Here is a 16071-nt window from a genome sequence, read left to right as displayed (position 1 = left end):
CAGAACCCCTTCCTGCAAATGTTAGTTCAGGTTCAGGGATCTGCCCTATATCTTCCACTGTGAAGACAGAAGCAAAGAATTTATTTAGCTTCTCTGCAATCTCCTTATCGTTCTTTAGTACACCTTTGACTCCCTTATCATCCAAGGGTCCAATTGTCTCCGTAGATGGTCTCCTGCTTTGAATGTATTTATAGAATTTTTTGTTGTTGGTTTTTATGTTCTTAGCAATGTGCTCCTCAAATTCTTTTTTAGCATCCCTTATTGTCTTCTTGCATTTCTTTTGCCAGAGTTTGTGTTCTTTTTTATTTTCTTCATTCAGACAAGACTTCCATTTTCTGAAGGAAGACTTTTTGCCTCTAAGAGCTTCTGGACCACTGCAGATTTCTCAGAGTATGTCTCAGCCTTCCTAACAAGAGGGCAACTTATGTTATCTGAGTGAACGGAATGTTCACCAGCCAAAATGACATTGGCTGGCCTCTCCATTCTGCTTCCTTTCATTTCTTCCTCTGTGTGTGTGTGTGTGTGTGTGTGTGTGTAGATCATGTTATGTGTCTGTGTTTGCACCACACACCGGCAGGCCCTGAAAAAAGAGAGTAAATGGTTTTAAAAACACTTTCCAATGCGAGTTGTATTTTCACTTACACCATGCATTTTACATTGTCTCCCCACAGGTTTTACATGGTGCAGTGTGTGTAGGCGAAAGCCTTGCGGTGAATTTTGAAAAGTAGTTATTTTTGTCAGTGGAAAAATGAGCCCTGTTGGGACTTGTCAGCTCTTGGATGAGCTGGGTCTTTTCCCTTCCTTTTTATTTTTAATGAAATAACATTAATTTAAAATCTGTCATTGAAAGCTGTGATAGTTGGCAGCATTTATTCTGTATACCTTTTGGTGGTGTCTTTGAGATCTGTATGCACCTTTGAGCAAAGTGTGGATTTGGTAGTGCTGCTTCTAGTACTGTCAGGATAATGGTTTACAAGCTCCTTATGGGGGAAGATGCAATGCAAACAGAGAGTGGGAAATTAAAAAAGGTTGCTTTCCCCTTAAAATGATTAACGTGGTAAGGGCTTGTTTTCATACTTCTGAGGACATCCTAAACAAAAGTACTTGTTCATCAATGATGTAGCTTCAGAGGGGGCAGTGAACACAGCTGACCATTTACTAAGTGGCAACTTAACTTACCCCAGTGTGCAGTAAACATGTGGTATACTACTAATCTGAAAAGTCTTGGTAAATGATGCCGAGTCTACCCAAGATACGCACCTGATCAGAAACCCAGGGCAGCAAGGAATGGTGTGTGGTAAAAAACACTTGCTGTTTACAAATGGTCCTCACCAGTATTCTCAAGGCTTGTGGGCCTAAATTGTAGGGAGCTGCCACAGATCAAACTCCAAGCAAACAGCAAGACAGGGCCTCTTTATATATTTGATACAGTTAGGTGAAACTAGCAGCCTTTCCGCCTTTCCTTCTTGTATCCTGACCCTGTTGCTCCTGGGCATGATGGCAGCCTCTGCTTCCCACCCTCCTCCCTTTTTTCTGTGTTAATGTCAACCTGCAAAGGAAACTTCTACAATGCACTACTAAACAGCCAACCACCGCCAGACTCATGCCTCAAGGTGGAATATAACCCTTCTTCTGCCCTGTCTTTTTATTAGTATCCTGATTAGTATCCTGAAGGTTGTTCCTTCCCCCCCCCCAGTCATTAGGACTACACAATCCTAAATGCAGTTGCTACCAGGGAGGCAGGCAAAGATGATATTAGGGCTTGCTCCAGTAAGACTGTTCCCTCCTCACAGCCCCCCCCCTCACCTCCACCCTTTGTGGAAAGGAAGAACTGAGGCAGGCAGGCAAAGACATGAAGGCCTGCACCACTTGGACTATCTTCTCCTACCCCCAGCCAACTTTACATTTTAGTACTTTAAAAACTGTAAACTGCTTTGGGTGCATGGGCAGAAAGGTGATATACAAATGCAATAAAACAATTCACTAATAGGCGAAAAAACCCCTTGCGGTTTAAGTACCTATAGCCAACAGATATTTCTATCAAACTTTAAAAAGCAGGGGAATTGAGCAGTTACAGTGAATGCACCAGGAGAGCAGGAGACCTGACCTCCTCTCTGAGATACTGTACTGCCCTACAAATTTGTAAAAATGCAAACACCATTTGGGTTGGTCTTTCACAGGCCAATCCACTTCCTGTGTAGCTTGGAAGAATTTGGTAACATGTGCCTCTGAGCACATTTTTTCTCCCTATTAGTGAATTTTTCTGCTTTTTAATCCGGGAGATAAGAAATTGGGTCCTGTGCAAGTTTGCTGAGAATGGATTGATCATTTGCATGCTTATTGAGTTAAATGGGATTTACTCCCCTGCAATCATGCTTAGGATAGATGAAACTGACCATAGAGGAATGGGGAGGGGAGGAGGAGGAGGAAGGGCAGGGGGAGGGGGAGGGGAGGAGGGGGAGACGGGGAGGGGAGCAGGAGGGCAGGTTTGATCATTTGCATGCTTATTGACTTCAGTGGGATTTACTGCTGTGCATTCATGCTTAGGATAGGTGAGACTGACCATGGGAGATAGAAGGAGGGCTGAAGTGGGCAGGGGAGGAGGAAGAAGGAAGAGGGAAGGGGAGGAAGAAGGGAGGAGGAAGGGAGAGCAGAAGGGAAGGAGGAGAGGGGGAGGAGAGGGAAAGGAGAGGAGAGAGGGGGAGGGAGAGAGAGAGGGGGAGGGCAGGCCTGATAATTTGCATGCTTATTGAGTTCAATGGGATTTACTCCCATGCAATCTTGGCTAGGATAGGTAAAACTGACCATGGAGGAGGAGGAGGGGAGAGGGGACAGGAGAGGGAAGGAAGAGGGGAGGGTAAGGAGGGGAGGGTAAGGAGGGGAGAAGGAATTAGAAAGGAATGAGAATGGGGAGGGAAGGGGCAAAAGGGAGGGGATAGGAGAGGGAGAAGGGAAGGGCAGGTTTTATCATTTGCATGCTTACTGAGTTCAATTGGATTTACTCCCATGTAATCATGGCTAGGATAGGTAAAACTGACCATGGAGGAGGAGGGGAGAGGGGACAGGAGAGGGAAGGAGGAGAGGAGGGTAAGGAGGGGAGAGGGAATTGGAAAGAAATGGGAATGGGGAGGGAAGGAGCAAAAGGGAGGGCATGGGGGGGGAGAACGGGAGGGCAGGTTTGATCATTTGCATGCTTTTTGAGTTCAGTGGGATCTACTCCTGTACAATCATGCTCAGGAAAGGTGAAACTGACCTTTGGGAGAGGCAGGGAGGGGGGAGGGGGAAGGGAGAGAGAACTGGAGGAAGAGGGGTAGGGAGAGGGGGTAGGGAGAGGGGAGGAGACTCAGTGGATGAGCACTGGGCAGAAGGAAAGCCCCTTTCCTTTCCAAAAGGAAAACAATGTGAACTATATAATTGTTTTCCAGGGTTTCCATGAACTTTTTATTCTATAGCAGGCACATGTAGTCTCCCACTCAAATTTAAACCAAAGTTGTCCCTAGCCACACCCATGCCAGACCTTTATTTCACTTTAGATAGTCATGACTTCCCCCAAAAAATCCTAGGAAGTGTTGTTTGTGAAAGGTGCTGAGGGTTGCTAGGAGATGCCCTGTTCCCCTCACAGAGATTCAGTCAGAGTGGCTGACTGTTAAACCAGTCTGGCCACTGGAGCTCTGTCAGGGGAATAGGAGTCTCCCAACAACTCTCAGCACCCTTCACAAACTACACTTCCCAGGATTCTTTGGGGGAAGCCATGACTGTCTAAAGTGAAATAAAGGTCTGGCATGGGTGTGGCCCCCTGATTATCCAAAACCAACAGCAGTGAGTCTGGCTTTTAGAATACTGACAGTTGGTTCTTACTGAGCATGCCTGACACTATAATAGACTTCAATGTTAAATTTCTTAAATTAATTAAAGATCATCCATGTATTTTTTAAACTTTTAAACTACAGAAGATGAACGCCAGAGTATGGGGCAAGTTCAGTAATAGGATTACAGGTACTCCGTGAACATGGCTGATTTTTTAATTAATTTCAACAAATTATGAGACCACTGACAGAAAAAAGTCCAACAGGGGTCTGGATTATTTCCTCTTGTTTTACTATGTATGGATGTGAAAGTTGGACAGTGGAAAAGGTGGATAAGGGAAAAATCAACTCATTTGAAATGTGGTGTTGGAGGAGAGCTTTGTGGATACCCTGGACCATGAAAAAGATAAATAATTAGGTGTTAGAGCAAATTAAACCAGAACTGTCACTAGAAGCTAAAATGATGAAACTGAGGTTATCATACTTTGGACACATAATGAGAAGACATGATTCACTAGAAAAGACAATAATGCTGGGAAAAACAGAAGGGAGTAAAAAAGAAGAAGACCAAACAAGAGATGGGTTGATTCCATAAAGGAAGCCACAGACCTGAACTTACAAGATCTGAAGAGGGTGGTTTAAAACAGGTGATACTGGAGGCCACTGATTCATAGGGTTGCCATAAGTCGGAACCGACTTGAAGGCACATAACAACAAACACTTTGAACTGTCAATTCTCTCTGGCTGTTATGTGTTTCGCCATGAAAGAGAGTTGTTAAGTAAGCATTTCTGAGTTCAGGGCTATACGTTTTGTAAGGTTTTGTTTTGAAATGAGCTTATTGGAAGCAGCAGAATGGCATGGGGGATATTTTCAATTTAACATTGCAAAATGCAAAAAATCCATGCTGGCTATAGTATACAGCCACTCTTGTGGCTGCATAATAAAAATAAGGAGTAAGCCTGGCTGAGTTCAGTGGGATTTACACCTGAGTAAACATGTTTAGAATTGCACTGTGGGACTTCTAAGGGGGAAAAAAAGGTGTGAAGGTCAGTTACTAGATCTTAGCCAAGGTTCAACTCTTGGTTGCTGCAGCAGCAGGAGTCTTCTTTTTGATATCTTTACTTGCAAGGCAACCAAGATTTTTTGTTTGTCACCATAAACCAAGGGTGGAGAACCTGTAGCCATCCAGGTATTTTTGGACAATAGTTCTCACTACCCCTGACCATTGGCTATGTTGGCTGGGGCTGATGGGAATTGGAGTTCAACAATGTTTGGAGGGCCACAGGTTTTCTGCCTCCTGCAAAAATGTATTATCAGTTTTGCCTGACCCACTTGCCATTATTTGGGAGCAGACATACGCTAAAGGAGAAGAATTAGCCACCATGAGCAATAGGAATGGGCCCCAAAATTGGGACTGTTATTATGAATATACTATTGAGGAAAAATATAGTTTCCATAAGATTAAAAAAAAATTCCTAGAGGGTAGGTCTTTCAGTAGGCATTCACCATGAGGACAGATAAATGAGTTCTGCAGTATGCCTCTGAACACCAGATGCTTGGGATAAACAACAGGAGAAGCTTTTTGCCTGGCTTGCTTGTGAGCGTCCCCGAGACATCTGGCTGGCTGGCTGCTGTTGAAAGCAGAACACAGAAAGCAGATAGATCTTTGGTCTGATTGAGTAAGGCAATTCTTAGGTTCTCATCAAAATGTTTATTTCTGGGGGTTTGATCTTTGGCCTAATGGAATAAGGCAGTTCTTATGGTCTCATCAATGTGTTTATATCTTGGGGTTTTTTCCCACTTTAAAAAGATGTTTAAAGAACTGTGAACGTCAGGGATGGTACCCTAGGACATCAGGAGATAATGGGACACTTCCCCCAGAATTCTCATTGTACTTTCAGCTATTGCACCTACAGATGTAGCCAGCTTCAGTAAGGAAGTAAATATTACTGACATTTCCCCTCATTGTACTAAGTTTGTATACCAAATGCCTGATTCAGCAGATCATGGTATTTGCCATTTGTTGGCTTCTCAAAGTTAGTTTTCTTGGGGTAGAGACACACTTACTGTTCTGTCGGTTCCAGTGCATCCCCATCTCCCTCTTCTGAAAACAGGGGCACACAACACTAGTCAAACCCATCCCCTTTTTACTATAAAGCCTGGTGCGATCAGCTTCAGTGTTTGTTTTCTTTAAAAAAAAATCAGCTTCAAAGAGATTTTGCAATTGATTGGCGGATCAACCCGTTCCCCTTCCAGGTGTGGCCAGTGGATACAATTTGTTGTAAGTGACCTGTGTGCTCACAGCCTCAGTGTCGCCACTAGGGAAAGAAACATTTCTGACAATACTTATTATTGAGGACCTTATAAAATCTTTGTGTTTTGACTTTTTCTGCAACCCTTGCCAGTTTAAATCAACCAAAAAATTGGATTATTCCTCAATTTTGTGGATTGACAAAACTGTCTGTGTGTGTGTGTGTTTAGGGGGGGAAATAAAAAACATAAAGACAAATGATAAGTTGTGGGTGGTATTTGACAATTCTCTGGCAGTTCAAAATTCCAATCACTAGGTCCCTTTCCAGGGACTGTACAATGATCCATTGCCACTTTTCATGTAGAAGCCCTGTTGGAGATTGGAGGAAATAATCTGCCCAGCAAAACACATGAAAAATGGAGTGATAACTGAAGCCTTGGAAATATAAGCAGGTTTAATTGCTTGGCATTAAAGATCAAACCTATCCACTCTGTACACTTGAAGGAGAGCCCACCTCTCATCATCTCCTCCATTAACCCAGGCAGTGGGATGCTAGAGGTTGGTCAAGTTTTCCTTTGCTTCTGCCTTGGCTGAGATGCTTCTGTCTGGCTATGCTTTGGCTAGACCTCCCTGTGCTGAGGGGATGTTTGCCAAGTTAGAGGGAGATCATTCTCTCTTTTTCTACATCTCTGGAAAGTTAAGGCATATTTTAAAAGAATCCTTAAATGTATCAGGCAGCTCAACCACATAGAGAGAGTCCCATTGTGGGATCTGGCCAATGAGCAGCATCTGAATAGGCTTCATGATTTTGCCATGGAAGCATGAAAGTAGGATGCTGGGTGTTACTGCAGCTGTCTCTCCTTGGCTGAGCCACTGTCTCTGATAGTCCCATTAAGCCCCAGCTTGGACAAGCACCTCTGGCTGTCACTGTAGAGAGCTTAGAAAGCTGTGAGTACTTGGAGAGAGTATGATATTGCCTGAGGGAGCTGTCTTTGAATGCAGCTGATTTCCCTCCTGGTTGGTTTCAATCTGTAAAGGGCACAGCAAGTGAGAAAAAGCAATTAAGTTCAGGAGAGCTTTGTGAAACTGCAAGTTTTCAAAGTCAAAATGCTGTTTTTGACTCTGCAGAACTATCACCCAGAATGCATGGCACCACATCTGCCCTTGTCCCTAGCAATTCTGTCCTGTTGCTTTTGCCACTCTGGAATTTTCAGTAGCAGCAGTGGCATTCTGCCTTTCTTGCAGGTATGATAAGTCTTCACCTTTTCCATTTGTCTCCCATGCATACAGTGTGAGCAATTTAATATATATATATATATATGAGGCACTACGCAATTGTTTCCTTGTCTTAAGATAATAGCACTGTCTGGGTGATTGACTTCTCTTTTCTTACTCCTCCGCTTTTTCTTTTTATCCTTTCCCATTCATCTTCCACATGTTTGGTTTCCAAGCATGCTCCTTTACTTCTGCTTTTCTGGTATCAGTTACAAGAAGAATGTGTTTAAGTGAAAATGGGAAAAGTCTCTTTATACCAGAGGCTGCCTCTGTGGCTGAACAGGGAATTTTGCTCTATCATTCCAGTCGGTGAGAATTTACTCCTACAAACTTCTGATAAATGTCATTAGAAGCAATGGAGCTGACAATATAGTTATAGGATTGGGAGGTTTGATCTGGATGTTATCTTTGGGTCCCTGCAAGCCTGTAATTCTTTATCTGGAAGTTTGGGATCTGGAGTTTCTTTGTTAAGTTAATGGGTCTGCCGAAGTCGGTCAAGTACCTGATTAACATGTCTAAAGACTTGGTCAACAGCAGATGTACTGCCATAGGAGCAACTGGATGGTGGTGTTCTTCAGGAGAAGGTAACCCTCCCTCACCTGGCTGGAGGTAATCTTGTAGGTAGAACAATAGCCCGGGAGTTAGTCTGGTCTGGAGCTGAGGAGCTGAAAAAACACAGAGAGGCTTGACAATCCTATGTGATGAATACCAAACTATGGCTTTGCGGAGTCTCCCTAGAAACCTAATGGGGAAGCAGGATCTGTTGGAGTGTTGTTTGTGAGCCCTTCCATCTCTTGTGCTCAGGTTGTTTATATGCATAACTAAAACCATATTTCTAGACACCACAATCTCCAGTCACCTTCATTCCATGGAAACCAAACCCTGGGTAAGCTCTGGAACCCTTGGAAGTTTCTCACCACTCGGAGACTGGGGTGCACGCAACCACATATTTATTTTTATTTAGTTAAAATATTTCTGTCCTGCCCTTCTGCCCTACAATGGGGCACTCAGGTTGTCTCACAATGCCATCATACACAATAAAAACATAAAAACATTAAAATAGACAAAAACACATAAAATACAGTTAACCATTTCAAGGGGAGTGATATTAAAAGGGGAGTGAAGAGGTAAGACTAGAAAGGGGGGGAGATAAAATCAGTTTCAGACTACACCATTTGTATATAGTATGGAGAATACCAATGCCCTGGTGGCAGGTTCACCACACCGGGAAGCCTAACTGGCCCTATTAGGCAATTCTGTTTTCCTTTCTTGTCTTTTGGCAATTCTGTTTCCGTGCTGTACAGTAGGGCCCTGCTTTTCAGCGTTCCGCTCATATGGCAGCTTTCAATTAGAATAAGGCCCCAGCCCCATTCATATGGCACTTGTTATGCTTTTACGGTGTTTTTCGGGCGTCGGGCACCATTTTATTGACTGAGTTCTGCTTTTAGGCGGGTTTCGCTTTTAAGAGGGGTCTGGAACGTAACCCGCTGTATGAGTGGGACCCTATTGTATTTTGAAGGGAACTTCAGATGCTATAAATTCCTACATGAACATCAGAAGAGTCCTGTCAGATTGGGCCAAAGGTCCATCTAGTCCAGCATCCTGGACTCAGAGCGGCCAGCCAGAAGCCTATGGCAAGCAGGATCCAAGTGCAACAGCACTTTCCCTACTTGTAATACCCAAGAACTACTATTCAGTGGCACATTGCCTCCGGGAGTGGAGGTAGAACATATTAGATGGCTCCACAGGAATTAATATGAAGCTTAGCAGGAGCGTATTTGCGGAAGCAGGCATGGGGAAGGAGAGGTCGACCTTACTCCATGTGCTTCAAGCACATGGTTATGCCTTAGGAGAGCACCTATAGTCTTGGTTTCATTATGAACATTTAAAAGCATGTGTTTAGGTGTAAACATTTAAAGAGACCTATGAACTAGGTATGTATGCTTATGTAGGAAGTTGTCTTATACCAAGTCAAACCATTGGTCCCTCTAGTTCAGCACTGCCTATACCAGAGATGGACAACCTTTGTCCTAGGAACACAGGAAGCTGCCTTACACTGAGTCAGATCACTGGTCCATCTAGCTCAGCATTGTCTACACTGATTGGCCACTCCTCTCCAGGGTTTCAGACAGAGAGTCTTTCCTAGTCCAACCTGGAGATGCCGGGGATTGAACTTGGGACCTTCTGTATGCAAGGGAGATGTTCTTCCACTGAGCTACGGCCCTGCTCTACCTGTCAGCCCCCTCCCCCATTTGGCCCACAAGGCTGTTTTGGCCAAACTATACACACACCCTCTGCTGACATAAACTGATTGTTGGGGCTTGCATAGTGCTGTGTGTGGTGCTTTGCAAACCCTGACAATCAGCTGATTACTGGTGCAAGCAAAAATCCATCTCCCCACCCACCCCTGACATCAGGTGATTGACATTGGCCTGTGGGAATTGGAAGAAATAAGAATCTGACCCAGAGCCACTTCCCCACCCATTGTCTACACTGACTGGCAGTTGCTGTCCAGGTTTTCAGACAGGAGTCTTTCTAATTTCAGAGACTGAACTTGGAACCTTCTACATGCAAATCATGTGCTCGACACTGAGCTATGGTCCTCTTTCCAAAAGCTCAAACATCCCTTTGGTTCCAAAAAAAGCAAGCCTAAAGGCTTGTGTTCCCAGCATTAGAAATTATAAGGCACTGGGGGGGCTCTGCCCCATTTGGTCGCTGACCCCACCCCTGCCAGCCCCCACCCCAACTCCCTCACCAGCCCCCAGGCAACCCCACTCCCCTTGCCAACTCCCACCCCCTTAGACACCCCTTCTCCCCTCGCCAACCCACTTGCGTCGCCTGTCCCTCTGCTGCCGCTGCCCCTGACAAACACTACTACCACGCAGGGCAGCTATGCTGCACACTGCCCTCCAGCACGTCTGGGCTGTCTGCCCACCCCCCAGCCAGGCTGCTGCTGCCACCACTGTGCATAGACCAGCCGCTCACTCATTCACCAAATCTGCGACCACCACATTGCCTGATTGCCAAGGCGGGTGGTGGCAGGTGGTGTGAGTGGCATGCAGATGGGGTGTGTGTGGAAGCGTTCCTGCTACAGTATGTGGTGCTGCAAACAGCAGTGTGACACTTACATTTTTATTTAGAGAAGATATTTTTAAAAACATATTTTAAAAAAATGCTTTTAAAACCTATTGCTTTTAGCTGTTTAATCCTGAATGCCTCTAAGAGCTACAGCTGGTTCTTTACACCATGATTAATCTTGTCCCTTCCCTCTTGAAATATCCATACCCTCATGCGTGAAATCTAAAATGGCACCATAAGAAGAGCCCTGCTGAATTTGGCCAAAGGCCTATCTTGTCCAACCTTCTTTTCCCACAGTGGCCAACCAGATGCCCGTGGGAAGCCTGCAAGCAGGAATGTGAGTGCAATAGCATTCTCCTACTCTAGTTCTCTAGAGTCTGGTATTCAGAGGCATACTACTTCTGATTCTGGAGGTAATATCTAGTCATTAAAATAGCCATTGATAGCCTTATCCTCCACCCATAGGACTGTCATTTTACGTCCATGCAGTGGAATGGCACAGATTTGCAGTGAAATTGTATGTATAAGATCATCAGATGTGTCAAATTCTTGCAGAGAGAAGTGCCTTCTGCATAGGAGTTTTGTGTTATGTATCAACCCTGGAAAAGGGATTTAGAGTATTGTGGCAAAGAGTAGGGCAACCAATCAAATTATATTGTAGAAAGGAGGCTCTAAGAACATGGCTGGAAGGTACAAAATTCATACCAGTTTTTAAATTTTCCATATATTCTGTTAGTGTAGAATTTGTCATCCTGTTGGGAGTATAGCACCAACACATATTAAAAGTGACCTGAACCAGGGGGGGGGGGGAGAGGAGGCTGATTCTGCTGATTCCTCCTCTAAAGTATATATTCTTATTGCAGGCATTGCTCCTCACCTTCCTCCATTCTCTTCCTGTCTTTGTTCTCTGTTAATAATGGCTCCCTGAGTGGAAGTCACACGGTTGCTTCAGCATGTATGGCTTTACCTCTTTGTAGTAATAAACCTTATGTTTCTTTATTTTTTCAAATTTCAGTCTTAATGGACCAGTTATTTCTGCACTCTGCTGCAACAAAAACTTTTAACACTCACAGGATGTTCAATACTAGTAGGCACATCATTTGCACTGCACTTCATCATTGCTTCCCATATATACATTCTGTATGTACCAATACATTTAGATGAAAGTCACAACATCCTTTGGAGAGTGTCTTGGGGCACTGACTGTCTCTTGATGCAATTTACAGCATTTGAAATTATCAGTGTTCAATAAGAGAGGTCACTCAGGCTTGGTTCAGATGTAACACCAAATTATGATTTGGTCTGGCAGTACCTGATCAAGTCTGGAAGACGCATACACTGCAATTTTCTTCCTATTTCGTGGCACATCATAATTTGATATGAACAGCAAAGAATTATTTGTGTTTGACCTGCAAGGTTGGATTGTAAATCACTGCTTGATCTTGGTTAACAATCCTTGTTTACAAGGGCAGCCAGTTTCCTGGTTTGAATGCTTCACTATTTAAACTTAATTGGTTCATTAACAGAGTTTTTCCACAACTCCAGTGTGATGCAGTAGATACAGTATCAGACTATGATTGTGTATTCCCAGACAAAATCCTCACTCACCCATAAAGCTCACTGGGTGACGGGCCAACACTCACCTTTCTCCGTAATCTACTTCATAGGGTTGTTAGGAGGGCAGCATAGAGCAGGGAGAACCATGTAGGATACCTTTAGCTTGCTGGAGGAAAAGTGGTTTATAAATATAAATAAAATCCACAAGCTCCCAGGCTAGAACAAAGGAAGCTGCCTTATACTGAGTCAGGCCACTGGTGATTCTAGTTCAGTATTGTCTCCGCTGAGCTAGTCTACACTGCAGTGACTCTAGAGAGACAGGGGACATTCCCAACCCTGTCTGGAGATGCCGGGGATTGAACTTGGGACCTTCTGCAGGCAAAGCAGATACTCTGCCACTGAACTACAACAGGCCACACTAATGACTGCTGCAAGATATTAGAGCCAAGGGATGAGCAGGAGGTGGGAAGCCAGGAAGATAAGCCTTACTGAAGGAGGCAGCACACAGTTTACTCCCTGTCCAACACACAATCAATTACCCAACAATGAAAGAGTTAAAAATGGAAGATTCAAAATTCTATCACATGCTGGCTGGTGCATAAAAGGAAATCACAAATGCCACAGCAACCTTTTGCTGTGAATAAACTAATCCAGATTCACTACCATGCATATTTCCATACAAATGACCACTATCCAGATAATTGCTATTCCTGTGGACTGAAAAGTGTTTGTAGGAGAGGGAGGAAACCCACAATTTTAATCTCATATTTTAAGGACAAACTAGGTTGCAAGGCAACTGATAAGTGTTGCATTATATTCAGTATGTGTGCCTTTAGACACTCTTGCCATTTTATGCTCTCTGCAGATATTGCCGTGCAGTGCTCAGCATACATCATCTGTTAACAACTCAGCTTTACTTTCACTCTGCTCCCATGACAAACTCCTCCATATTCCTATAACTTGCCAGGAGTGAGGTGGGGGTGTATGTTACAAGAGTATAAATAAAATGTACAGCAGAATGACACAGTATTCTTTCGTGACAGATTTATATATCCATTTTAAACACATTGGGGGCTGATACATTTTGTCCTACATCTTATAAAGTCTTTTATACAGCCGAGAAATACAATGTATAAACCTCAATCATATCACTGGAAGTTGGAAGCATAGCCACTTAAGATCTGGGTGTTTATTAAGCTGGTCCTTCCTGGCTTTATGAGGTACAGGTCTTCTGCACATTCTTCACATTTGACATTCCTATATCTTGTTTCTTTTCAATAAGCTGTCAGCTCAGTCCATACATATATTAGAACTACATTTCTATTTACAACTTTCATATCCTTCCCTCTCTTTAATGAGGATTGCAGTGCCCCCTAGTGACATCTGTGATAAAATATATCCCTTGTTAGCACATTGGTGGAGTTTCCATAAGATTTGCAGTTGACCTTCTAATTCTGGGTTTATCCACATACATATCTCAATAAATTATCCACATACATATCTCAAACTACTATCTTTTCGGCGCCAGGTGAAAACCTTTTTATACTCCCAGGCATTTTAAAGTGTATTTTAACAGTATTTCACTATTATCTTGTATTTTGGACATTGTTTGGTTCTTTTATTGTTTGTTTGTTTTTGGTTCTTGATTTATTGTATTTATTGTACTTATACACTGTGCTTGTTTTATCTTTTATGTACACCGCCCAGAGAGCCTTCGGGCTTAGGGCGGTATATAAATAAAATAAAATAAATAAATAAATAGCCCTTTCAAAAGCCCTTTACAGGATTTTGTGCTCTTTTCCTTGAAGCAACTTCCTAAACCTCCCTGCCCACCACAGAGAGAGAGAGAGAGAGAATGAGAGAGAGAGAGAGAGTCCTTGTTTTCATTTCAGCACTCAGTGGGTTTCTTCTGTTGCTTTTGAGAACGATTGTAGCTCAGTGGTTGAGCACATGCTTTACAGGCAGGAAATCTGAGGTTCAGTCCCTGGCATCCCTAGGATGGATTGGAAAAGATTCTGAGTCCTGTCTGAAACCCTGGAGTCACTGCCTGCCATCTGGAGCTGGATGAACCAATGGTCTGACTCGATATACAACCTGAAATGAACAGGAACTCTGCATTCCACTTCACCTGACTCATCCTGAAATAGACTTATCGGCTGCTCATGCCAGCCAGGCTACCAATTTTCCAAATATTTCTGAACCTGAAAACGGAAAACTCAGTGTTAGAACATCTTCTCATGGCAAAGGAGCACCAGCTATGTTCTATTGATGGAGGGATTTTTAAAGCAGTCCAGTGGAAGGAACTTGTGGATGCACACATTCTTTCTCTCCCTCTTCCTAGACTTGAGAAAATGGTATCACAGAAGATTCTCCAGACTGGCTGATGTCCCATTCTGAAGTTTAGGTCGTAATCCAAACCTATTTATTCCATAATGCTCCCATTTATTGGAATAGGATTAATCTGGAGTAGAAAAAGTTGTGTCTTAAAATGCAGTTCAGTGTAAACAAGTGTAAAGTGATGTACATAGGGCCAAAAATATCTGAATTTCACACAGACACTCATGGGATCTGAACTGCTGGTGACTGATCAGCAATGAGACCTTGAGGACTTAGTGGACAGCTCGATGAAGGTATCGACCCAGTGTGCGGCAGCTGTGAAAAAGGCAAATTCCATGGTAGACATCATTAGGAGAGGAACTGAAGATAAAACTGCTGATATAATACCATTACTTAAAGCTATGGTAAGACCACATTTGGAGCGCTGTGTATAGTTCTGGTCACCTCACCTCAAAAAGGATTTTCAAAAAGGAGAGGCCCTTCTCTCAATACCCACATCTTCTCAAGTACGACTAGTGGGGACGCGTGAGAGGGCCTTCTTGGTGGCTGCCCCTAGGCTTTGGAATTCCCTTCCTAGGGAGGTAAGAATGACCCCCTCTTTGCAGTCCTTCCGCCAACAAGCAAAGACCTTCCTATTCCAACAAGCCTTTGGAATTGAAGGCTAAGGATAGGGCGTGAAGGGTGCTGCATTGCTAATGTCTATTATATCATTTTTAAACTAGTTTGAACTCTTTTAGCTATATGTGTGTATGGTTTTAATATTGGAAATAGTTTAATCTTATTTTAATGTAGATTTTGTATGTTTTTAATTATATGTATTTTTTATCTGCAAGCAGTGGCGTCACTAGGGTTGGTGTCACCCAGTGCGGTAACTCATGGTGTCACCCCCATGGACCTCCTCCCATACCAGACCATACAGAATCCTTAGTAATGTTTTTTGTACTAATGTTACTCGTAAATTGTAATTCCCGTATATCACTGAATGTAATAGCACACACACACACACAGAGCCAGCTGTGGGATCGTCACACAAACAACCTAGAACATTTTTTCCCTTTCACAAGGACATGCAAAAGATTGAACCCAGGACCTTCTGCATGCAAAGCACATGCTCAGCCTACCACTGGGATATAGGGTAGAAAAGCACTCACTGTTCTGCTGGCCTGGGGATAATTCTGAGGGCCAGTGGGAACCACAGATGTGATGGGAGGCAGGGAGAAGTGAGTGGGCAAAGAGTGCAGGTGCAATGCCAAGGTGCCATCTCAGCAGAACTGACGCCAGTCCTAGTGGGTAAGCCCCATTCAACAGGGTGGGATTTACTTCTGAGTAAACATGCACAGGATTGCAAGGTGGGGGGGAGCAGCAAATCCCCCCTCCCTCAACCCCAGCTTAGCCCTTCCCTACTTTAAAGTTGACAATTAGGACACTGAACTTGTCAAGGATTATCAATACCTTGGCATAGCCATTAACCAAAATGGAGACAATAGTCAAGAAATCAGGCTAGGACTGGGGAGGGCAGCTATTGGAGAACTCACATGCAAATATGTATCACTGAACACTAAAGTCAGGATCATTCAGACCATGGTATTCCTGATCTCTATGTATGGATGTGAAAGTTGAACAGTGAAAAAAGCGGATAAGAGAAAAATCAACTCATTTGAAATGTGGTGTTGGAGGAGAGCTTTGCGCATACCATGGACTGCGAAAAAGACAAATAATTGGGTGTTAGAACAAATAAATCAGAACTATCACTAGAAGCTAAAATG

Source organism: Rhineura floridana, chromosome 3, assembly GCF_030035675.1.
Source record: "Rhineura floridana isolate rRhiFlo1 chromosome 3, rRhiFlo1.hap2, whole genome shotgun sequence".
Taxonomy (NCBI): Eukaryota; Metazoa; Chordata; class Lepidosauria; order Squamata; family Rhineuridae; genus Rhineura; species Rhineura floridana.
The sequence above is the reverse complement of the archived record's forward strand: the minus strand, read 5'-3'. Positions refer to the sequence as shown.